Genomic DNA, 11585 nt, shown 5'->3' with positions numbered 1-11585 from the left:
CAGTCCCTTGTTATCAGTTGAAGTTGATTGATGTTCTCAGATTTACCACAGAGAAAAGTACATATTATGGTTTGTTTCAATATTTTGCTTTAGTCCTCCTTGTGGCAGCAGGCTAGGAAAGGAACCCCAAGGCTTATTGCTAAAATACAAATAACCAGCGGGCCAGTGGGTATTCTCTACCTGGGCATTCCAGGAAAGAAATGAGAATCATTTAATGCTCAAGGGTAAGTATATTTAAAGAAAGGGTAAAAATAGAACTTTCCCATGTGATTTAAAGCGATATAGAAGGAAAAATCAGAGAGAATGAGAGGGACTTTTAGATATGAGAAGAAGGTATTTAGCCAAAATGCTGGCAAGATGATAAAAAGAATATGAAAACATGATAAAAGCAGAATCAGCAGGAAGTGATGTGGTCAGAGCCAGGAGTGGGGGTGATACACAGCTGGCAGAAAAAGGTGAAGATGTAAAGTTGAAATTTAAGGTTGAGGTGAAAAGCAGAGAAACAGCTCAGTTAAAGCCAGGAATGACATTTCCATACATGTGAAGGTGGGGCATGCATTTAGAAGCACAGTAGTACTTTTCTGCAGGAAAAGTGGAAAGGAAAGATACCTCCTGGAGACAAAGATGACAATTTCTCAATTTTGTTTGGGCTTATTTATTTTATTTTTAGAAAATCACTCTGTTTTAAACATGTTGTAGTAGTTTCAAAGGGCTTTATGTTTTCTGGAGAAAATACTGTATAAATTCAAAGTATTATTAGTTATATGGAATTAATTATGGACAAATGTTTTTAAGAAAGGTGAACACGAAGAGAAGGAAAGTAGTAAAAGCAAAATGAAGGGATAGGAAAAACACTGAGAGGAAGAGGATGAGTAAGAAAACTGCTAGAGAGAGGCAGAGGCAGAGAAGTCTAAGCTCTGAAGATGTAAAGTCACAATGATAGGGACAGCCTTTTCTGTTTCATATGTATGGATTTCCTTACTTGTACATTGGTATACTTAAAAAATTAAGAATAATCAGAATTATAAAAGTAAGTAAAAATAGTAAGTAGTCAAAAAATAGGAATAATCTGTAGTCAGTTATTGGCAAACTTGTCCTGCAAAGCAGTAAATATTCTACAACACAGGAAATATTCCTGGCTTTGTAGACTATAAGTTTCTGTTGCAGCTATTTAACCTCCCTGTTGTTGATAGAAAGCAGCTATAAACATGTAAATTAATGATAGTGGCTAGGTTTCAATAAAACTTTATTTTAAAAAATAGGTGGCAGGCTGGATTTGACTTATGGTTTATAATTTACTGACTGGTGATCTAAAGGATGTGATTCCCTCATTTATAGATGAAAATAAGATCCAGAGTATTTTGGTAAGCTGGTCAAAGCCACACAGCTGAGTGATAGAGAGTACTGGTAAGAGAATAAGATGCTGTCAGGGTGCTTGGCCCAACGGCATCCTTTTGCCATCCACAGGCAATGACCAGGGTCAGAGGATGAAGTCCTTCAGAACTGGGGCTCCCAGGAGATGTCTTTTTTTCTGGCCAGCTACAGCCTCTGAAGAGCTTCTTTTGGCTGCTAAGCCTAGCAGAATCCAGAGCCAATGTGATTTTGGAACTATTGCCCTAAGTCTGATATTGGTACTTCAGGCCCCTAGCCATGCAGATACCCAGGACCTGCTCCTTCCTATAAGATCCTGCCTACAAGCTCAGGCTAAATCCTTCCTTGTTGACTACAGCCCCTGTTTAGCTCTGGTCTTCTTTGCTTCACCTTTGTAGTCCCTTTCTCTTTGCTCATTTCCTACCCCTTTAACCAGCTCATGTGACCAGAAATGCAGGGGAACAGGCCCTTGAGACCAGGACACTTTCATTTTCTTGATTCAAAGCCAGGGCACTGCCTGTGTTTTCAGGATTGATTTGATACTTGAATGGGACATTAGCTACACACTCACTAAGTCCCTTGTCATTGTGATTTGGATTATGGGCCTAATTTTGCTGTGTTGGACTCCAAGGCAGTCCTGCCCTTCTTGCAGATTTTGCTTTTGTCACTGTTCAGCCTCAGATAGCATCCTGGTTCATAATGGAGACACATCAGCAGTTACAGGGAATGAATACATTCGGAGAGAAAGGATGTGGGGCTTGCCTAAGCAAGGGCATGACATGAGACATCCTATTTCCAGGGTGATCATTCCTCCTGCCTGCCTGGGATCATCATTTTTATGTTTGTTGTCCTGGCATAATTATTAATAGTGCCCCAACCATTGTTCTGATGTGGGTGAAATACTATATAGTAACCCTAGATTTGTTGTCTAAAAAATGGGTATAATATTGCCAACCCTTTCTTTTTTCTAACACCGTTAAGAAGATCAAATGAGATTATGTTTATGAAAGCCTTTTAAAAGGATTTAAAGACAACCTGACCTGGCTGCATGAGGTGACAGCATTATTTTTTTGTTGTTATTATCTGTTTTGGCTCTCATAGACTGATTAGTTCAATTCTATTTTCTTGGATCTGTTTTAGACTGTTGAGGTCATGAAACAAGTTATCTTCAGGTTAGAGAGGTGTTATTATAAACACAGTTCCATTAGCAGTAAAAAATCTCATTTTTTCAAGTTAACACTTCATTAAAAAATACAATTGATTTTTACAAAATAGAACCATGGCTACCACCATAATTTTTTCCTCCACTATTCTTGCTGGACTTCTAAATGATAAAAGAGAAAAAGATACATAAATAGATTGTAGGCAAGGGATAAGGAATAAAACACCTTTTATAGTAATACCACAAATAAAACATAGACAATCCAGCCCTGTGTGAATAGTGTGTGTGTGTGCATGTGTGTGTGTACATGCATATATGCATAAGTGCATAGATTTAATGAATTATAAGAAAATAAATTTACTGTTTATTTTTCTGTACCTACCAGTTTTGAAGTAGACAAATCTGAGTAAGAAAGGGGAAAAAAATTGAGGTTATGAAACCAATAAAATGATGAATTAGATCCCAAATAACTGAGATTACTGTAATTTAAGTAGTGACATTTCTTCTTTTTAGCAAAACACAGAGATGATCCTGCAGGTAATTAAACTCTGATTGCTTCACTATATATGTGTTTGACTGCAGTGTAATAATGTGATTTCTCAAGTGGGATTGCTTTTCTGATGCTCTTTATTCCTGAATGACCTGATCTTTCCTGAACCAGCGAAAGATGTGCTTAGATAAGTAATGATTTTGAAGTAATTACTTTGAAGTAATGATTTCTTCCCAGGTTTGACCGTATTATTTGTTGTTATCTCTTTTTAGGGTCTCTGATGATAACTCAAGGCAACAAAGGAGTTAATTTTCTTTAACTAGGAGATTGAAAAGTGGAAGGGAAAATTTGCATAATGGAAAGTTTAAAAGTTTGACTTCCTTGAAAGGGAAGATGATTTTCATGGATTTCACAGGAGGATTCTTTGTTACTCCACTAGACTAACTTGTTCTGGCAGTTCAGTGCAATTCTGTTTTAAAGTGGTGAATTATATTATGTAATAGAATATCCCCCAAATTGAAATTTGTTAGCCTATATATTCTTATTGGCATGGGCATTAAAAATAACTATAAAATTTTGTATAAAAATGTGCAATTCTGGCTACTCTTTAAAAATTGGGACAGCCAATTGCCGGAAAGTTCTATCTCCTATAATATTCTTACTAGTGACAATTGGCCATACTGCCAATCATCTGATGCCACTCATTTGAGAGAGTGGGTGTTAGAGTTTATAACTCAATCTATATTTTCATTCATTTAATAAATTATAAAGACCCACTATATGCAAAGCCCTGTTCAAGCTAAGCCAAGTTGTATAAGGCTCTCTTACTCAAGATCTTATGAATTTTATGGAATACATGCCCTGTGGATCGTTGTTGGAAAGCCATAATGCATGTTAGCATGTTAAAGGCTCTGGAAAGCTCTGGGAAGGAGACATTAAATGTTTTTAAAGTATGGTTTATAAAAAGAATTTAAAGTGAAGTCTGTTACTTCTTCCAGGACCAGTCCTTGGGAACACACTTAGAGAAATAGGGGCTTAGAACTTAGCTCTAAATTAAAGGAGGCTATGAACATTTACATATTAATGAATAAAGGAAATAAATTTAAACTAGGAGCCTCTTACAAATATATTGATAGGCAAAAAACAGCTGAATAAAGATATCTGCAACCTGAAATAAGCCTTTAAGACGTAAGAGGTCATATGCCTTCTTTTTGTTTTTTTGGTACCGGGGATTGAACTCAGGACCTTCTGCTTGTGAGGCAGGCACCAGAACCACTGAGCTAAATCCCTGGCCCTCATATGCCTTCTTATAAAACACTAATACAGAGCTTTATACTTTCTCTTTTGTTAAAACTACCATTTGCATAGAGAATTTTTCTAAAATCCAGCAGGGCAAGTAGGAAGACTAAATAAATATGAACTGTTTTGAAGACTGACTTACTAATATATTCATGTATTAAGTTAGTATAGCCAAGGCCTGTGGCTTTTACCTCCTAAATTTCCCTAGAACCTGTGCACTCCTTTCTAACTCCCTGCTTCCCTGTAGCAGGCACTACTGTCATCAATCTTGGGTTAACTAAATGGAATACTTGCTCTAATATGTCTCCTACACTGTATCCAGCCAAGCTTTTGAAAATGTGAATCTGATCACATTCCTTGAAACCTCTGAATGTGTTCCACTTGCTCTTGAAGATCAAACTCCTTACCACATCAGCAAACCCTTTACCTTCTCCCTTTCTTTCTTTGCTAGTCCTTGTAAGCCTTCTTTCATTTCCTCAACAAGCAGGCTTCCTCATGTCTTAGGGCCTTGGCATATGCTTTTTTCCTTGCCTGTAACTTTCTTATTCTTTTGACCCTGTTCTCCATGCCTCCTTCTCACCTTTCGCTAAGTTAATGTCTGTTTATTAACATCTCAGCTCAAATATTGCTTCTTCCTTCATCCACTGCCACTTAAGTCTCACAGTTCCACTGGATCCCTCTTTCTGATTTTTTCACAGAGCACCTTCTATTTTTCTTCTAGCATTCATCTTGATTTGTAATTACATACTGTTTTAGATTTACTTAATCTATAATTTTCTGTTTACTAATTTCCTAGCACCTGGCACAGTGAAGACCATTCAATACATACAATCGAAGAGGTATGTAACAACAGAATTTTTATGGTGATAAAAACAGTGATAGAATTCACCTTTTTTGGAGATTTTAAAAATAAACCAATATTGTTAATAGACCGAAACATTGATTCATATATTTTCCTATAAACTTTGCTGATGGAAGGAGGAAAGTGGGGAGATAGGATGTAACTAATCTAGCAGCAATGAAAAACAAAATTTTTCTGGTGAAATAAGTAATGGTTTTCTGGTTGGATAATTCTATACACAGAAAATGATTGATTAAAGCTTCCTGCAAGCCTGGGCTATGCAAATAGAGCAGGTGTCTATGTATATGCAAAGCCTGAACACAGTCTTCCATTATTTTTTTTTGAAAAGTTGCTCTGGTTGAGTTTAAGTCATACTTCCACATCTGTCAGTATATTCCAATCACAAAGCAAACAGGTATCAGACATGGCCTCTTAGAAAAAAAAGTAAAAATAGTTTGGCTGCCCAGTTTTCTAGCATTGATGAATGGTTAAATGCTCTAACATTTATTTCTGTTCTAATTTAGAAATGATAGGATGCTCATGAAGTCATTAAGTATTGCCTAGTAAATTCATTGGAGGTTTACTAAATATGTGTACTTGGCAGAATGAAAGAGTGAAGAAGTGAGGAAGCTCCCCCGCCTCCATCCCAGGCTCCTAGGGCAGTGAAACTCAGCCGGTCCCAGCACCCAGAAGGAAGCTCCCCTGCCGCCATCCCAAGCTCCTAGGACAGAGAAGCTGAGCCAGTCCCAGCACCCAGAAGGAAGCTCCCCCACTGCCATCCCAAGCTCCTAGGGCAGAGAAGGTGAGCCGCGTGGGCACCAGTAGCACCCCCCTCGCCCCCCGTGGAAATGAGAAGACACATAAACAAGCCTCAAAAACAGACTTCCAGATCACCTACAGCAACCCCAAAGGGAAATGAGATGGAACACTCTGATACTCAACCACCTGGACTCTCTGAACTGGCAACAAAAGAGGATCTGGGAAAAATGAAATCAGAAATAATTACTCAGATAACAGCAAAGATTTTGCTCATGGTGCAAGACATGATTGATAAATCTAGAGAGGACACAGATAAAAAAATAGAGGATCTGAGGAACATAAGGAATCCCAACATAGGAAACAAATGGAATCCATAAAACAGATACAAACAGATTTCCAAGAGATGAAAAACTCCATCGAAAGTCTGTGCAGCAGAATGAACCAATGTGAGGATAGAATTTCACATATAGAAGATAAGATTGCAATTAGTGAGGAGGAAAAGAAAAATTGCTTTAAAATTATAAGGGAACATGAGAAATCAATCCAGCAGCTGCTAGACGATGCAAAGAAGAATAACATAAGACTGATTGGAGTCAATGAAGAAAGAGGAGAGAGGGCAGATGACATAAAAAAACTTCACAGAAGTGATGGCAGAAAACTTCCCAAGGAGGGGAAAAGAACTTGACATACAGATAAGTGAGGCATATAGGACTCCAGCTAGTCTTAATAAAAAAAAATCTACACATAGGTATATAACAGTTAGGATTCCAGAAACCCAACAGAAGAATAAAATTCTACAAGCAGTGAGAGAAAAGAAACAAATCACATACAAAGGAAAGCCCATCAGAATCACAGCAGACTTCTCAATGCAAACCCTCAAGGCAAGAAGAGCTTCGAGTGATGTATTTCAAGCCGTAAAGCAAAATAGCTTCCAACCCAGATGGATGTACCCTGCAAAACTATCTTTCAAAATTGATGGAGAAATAAGATACTTTCATGATAAAGAGCACCTCAGGAACTTCATGAATACCAAACTGGCACTCCAAACAATTTTAGACAATACCCTAGGAAAAGACAATGAGGATCACAACCCCAGGAAACCCAGCAGAATGAATCCATTGGGCATGACAAATTTAATGCAAAGTGGGAAGATCCAACAAAAAGAAACAGTCATGACAAGGCTTTTAAAACTTTTGACTTCATCTCCCTAATGAGTGTATAATTTAATCTTGTTATTGTACTGATTAGTATTTTTCTGATTCTAGAATTGCACACCATTCCTTGTGCTATACTGGCTATCATCTTCTTATGTCTACATTTTAATTGGGTTGTCTATTAATGAGCTGTAAGAGTTCTTTATATATTCTGGTCATAGGTTATATGCATTGTAAATATGGTCTGTTTAAGGACTACTTTTCATTTTAATGATGTCATTTAAAGTTCTAAATTTGGATGGAATCTCATTTATCAATTCTTTTTCTTTTATACATCATGTTTTTTGTATCCTAGGTAGTTTTTGCCTACCCTGAATTCATAAATATTTTCCCTTATAATTTCTTCTTAAAGTTTTATACTTTTAGGCTTTCTTATTTAGGTTCATAGATCCCTTCAAGTTATTTTTATGTATGGAAAAAAAGGGTTGAGGTTAATTTTTTATATATGGATACCAGGTGTTCTAGTGGCGTTTGCTGAAGACACTATCTCTTCCTCGGTTCTTGAATTGAGTTTATATTCTATAAAATGCTAATGTTAAATAAGCTTTCAAAACTCAGTGGACCATATATGTGTGGTTCTATTTCTAGATTCTCTGTTTTATTCCAATGATCTATATGTCTTTCTTTACCCCAACACTGTCTTGATTACTGTAGCTTTAGAAGAAGTCATAAAATTGGGTGCTAAACGTCTTCCAACACTGTTTTTGTTTTTGTTTTTGGCTTTTTTGGGTCCTTTGTACTCCTACATAACTTTTCAATTTCAATATCCAATTCTTCATTTATAGCAAGTATACACAGACCTGAATTTTTATATATACCTTGTGTTTTCTAATCCTGCTAAATTCAAGAACAAGTGCTAGGGGCTCCTAGAGATTTCTTAGTATTTTCTCTGTAGATGAGCATTTCATCTACATATAAAGATTTTGCTTCTACCTTGCCAATCCTATCCTAATTATGTCAATTTATTGCCAGACTATTTTGGTTTAGACCTATGTTTAAAAGTCTAATGGACAGATGAAGAGTAGGCATACATGCCCTTGTTCCCCACTTTAGGGAGAAAGCATTGTATCGTCTCCATTCATAGAAGGAGTTTTTGTTGGAAGTATGGAGTACATGTCTTTAATCTGTTGAGAAGGTTCTGTTCTACTTCTAGTCTCCTGATAGCTTTTACCATGAACAGCTATAGAATTTAGTCCAATACTCTTTCTCCAAGTAGTAACAGGATCATATGGCTTTCTCCTTTCCTCTGTTAAAATGATTACTTTTGGGGGTGGATCTTCCAATGCTGAACCAACACTGCCATCCCTATACTAAAACCACTTTTTACATCCTGCCAGATCTGACTTCTGGTAGTTTGTTCTGTTAAACAAATTTCTATCTATGTTCATACTTTTTTCTTCTATTATCTTTATCCAGTTTTAGGATTAGCACAATGTTGATTTCCTAAAATGAAGGGAGAAGTGTTCCTTCTTTTTTCTGCTTTAAATGTTTGATATAATTTATCAGTTAAAATGTTTATGTGCCTGCTGTTTTCATATAGGTAGGTTTTCAAGCTAGGAATATACTTTCTTTAATAGGTGCTATTCAAATTTTGTATTTCCTCCAGAGTTACTTTCATTAATTTGTCTTCTAAGTTACTTCTTAGAAGTTGTCCAATTTATTTCAAAAAAGATTTTTGTAATATGCTTTCTATATCCTTTTAAATTCTGTAAAATCTGTGGTAATGTCTCCTAGATCTTAATATTGTAATTTAAAAAATGTATAACTGATACTGTGTAACAGGAAGAAAAGGTCTAAAAGAGCAGGGGAATTGGGAGGGGTAGGGGAAGGGAAAAAAGGGAAAGGAAAAAATATGAGAAGAGGAAAAAAATGGAAACAAGGTCTTTGCAAATAGGGAAGGGTGGAGGGGGTGAATGGAGGGCAAGGGAAGGGGAAAAAAATAAGAACCAAGAGACTCATGTAATGGTACAAGAGCCCAATGATGAATGTAACTATATTGTATACCTAGAATGTACCAATAAAGTTAATGGGGAAAAATTAAAAAAACAAAAAAAGAGTGAAGAAGTACAGTTTAGCAGAGATAGAGCCATTGGACTCTAAGACATGCTTCACTGGATCCTGTGGTGGCCTAAGATAACCTAAATCTCTTTGGAGAATCAGCTCTTCACCTAGGGCCTTCTAGCATACCAGGGTTCCTTTGACAAATACTTTTTAGGAGGCATTAAAAGTGCCAAAAGGAGCTTTTAGCAAGTTGATAAGAAAAGATTCATTTGGTTCCAGATAACATTTTATGTCTTTTGCGGGTGGTAGGTTGATATTTTGGGTCCTTTTTTGCCTCCTGGCATTCCATTTGCAATACCATTTTTCGTGATCATCTTCTGGTCTTTTCTCCCATATCCCACTAGCATCAGGGAGCCCTGGCCACTAGAAAGTGATTTCAGGCAATGAACTTAACAGCAAAAATGCATTCTGGCTCATGATTATATTACCTCTCAGTTCCTCTTTGTCTTGTACTGCACATGAGAAAGTTTCTCATTAAACAGGAATTGCTGAAAATGGTGAGAAAGATACATTGATATGTAATGGACAATAATTTTCAAGATCCAGTTTTTCATTATTGGTAAGATTTTCAAATTTGCCTGTATTTATTAAGTGCCTACAATGATTGCCAAGATTCCTTCAAATTCCAAGAAAATTCTATTATTCTCTTCTTAGATAAACCATCTTAACTTCTGATTTTGTGACCCTGCTTTATATTTGAATCTGAATTTAAACCTTGCTCAGTTGAACATAATTCATTTCTAGGGGCACAAGCTAAGAAAACAATGAATCATATTAAGTAAATTAAATAATTGTGTTAAGTTTGGAAACACATATTAATTTTTGATTTTATAAAAGTTAAAGTTAGCAATAATATTGCACTCACTCTTCCAATGCTTGGATTATTTCAGATCTGAGGAAAGCAGACATGACATAAAAGCTGGTTATACTAAATGGAGAAGAAATTTGATAGTATACCTTCAAAAATTCCATTAGTGAGAGCAACTCTTCGAGATCCTTTTAAACATATGCTTTCCAGTTAAATATATTTTTAAAAAGGACAATTTGTGTTATTTATCTAATGGACTTCTTGACAATTTAAAATAAGGCACAACTTACTATGTCGTGATTTTAAATGCATTTATTTAAATGTGCCATACTTAATATGCAACTTGAAAATCTGGGCTGACATGAAAACGTGTTTGTCTAGCTCTGATTTGCTTTTCTGAATCATGGCCACACTTCTTAGTCTTGCTTCTCTGACTCTCAGGGAACTGATGAAAAATTCTTCAGGTTTTAAGATCCCTCTTTGTTATTTACACTCTTCTGAAACTGTTCTCTGTAGCTGTATACTTTCAAGCTTGAGATCGATATACATTTAATCTTTTAAAATTATTGCCTAGTGTCTACGTAAGTTTGTCACAGTATTTAGCTTAAAAGGGAGTATACCCTAAAGGAAAAATGATTTAAATTTAGTGTTAGGTTTTGGTGGATAAGAAGTGGGTTCTACCATAAAAATAAGATGAGCAGAGAGAGTTTCTGAGTCTTCCTTCAGGGTCATTTAGGTGACTATCAGAATTCTCAGTGTAGACTTTTATAAGTATAGTGTAATTGTGTGTGTGTGTGTGTGTGTGCGCGCGCGCGTGCATGCACACATTTTCCATTCCTAGTATAACCTCAAGGCTTATTTTTTCAAATTAAAAAACCCACGTGGCCGGGGATTTAGCTCAGTGGCTCTGCCGCCTGCCTTGCAAGCGCAAGCACCTGAGTTCGATCCCCAGTACCCCCTCCAAAAAAAAAAACAAAACAAAAAACCAGCTAACATCTTACTTCTTCAGAAACATCCAGAATGAAGGAAACTAAGTTGTCTCCATTATAGTAGTCCCCAGATCTCTGAATCATGGGTCAGGAGACTATAATATTTAGCCATCCTTACCCCATGACCTCAATTGTTCTCCTTTTCTAGAGTCATTAAAAAGGCTGTTAAAATTCTCAATGTTGATTTTATTAGAGGATGATTGTGTTGCCTCACAAGGTATTTTTATAAATGTTTTGAAAAGTTCAAAGCTTTTTCCTTTTCCTGGCTCCCTTGACTAGTGGGAAATGGGGCTAGATGACCCCCTGGTGAGTAGTCCAAGGATCCCAGAGATCTTGTCATTTTTGCTGGCAGAGCAAGAGGTGGAAGATGTTCTGCCATGAGATGGGCATTGGTATTGGGGAACAAGGAAATGTTCCTTCATCATTAGGAGCCCACAGTAACAGGAAATGTTCACTCTCTTGTTCTCATTTACCCATCAATTCATTCATTCTTACAGACATTTTCAGGAGACTTCCTCTGTGTTGCATGGCAGGATAAAAGACTGGTTTGTGCTCCCTGATGCTTTTATTCCAGGTTAACTAGTTTTGTTT

Source organism: Heterocephalus glaber, unplaced genomic scaffold, assembly GCF_053883595.1.
Source record: "Heterocephalus glaber isolate CG9 unplaced genomic scaffold, H.glaber_assembly_v1.0 deba00001593, whole genome shotgun sequence".
NCBI classification, from domain to species: Eukaryota; Metazoa; Chordata; class Mammalia; order Rodentia; family Bathyergidae; genus Heterocephalus; species Heterocephalus glaber.
Note: the sequence above shows the minus strand (reverse complement) of the source record.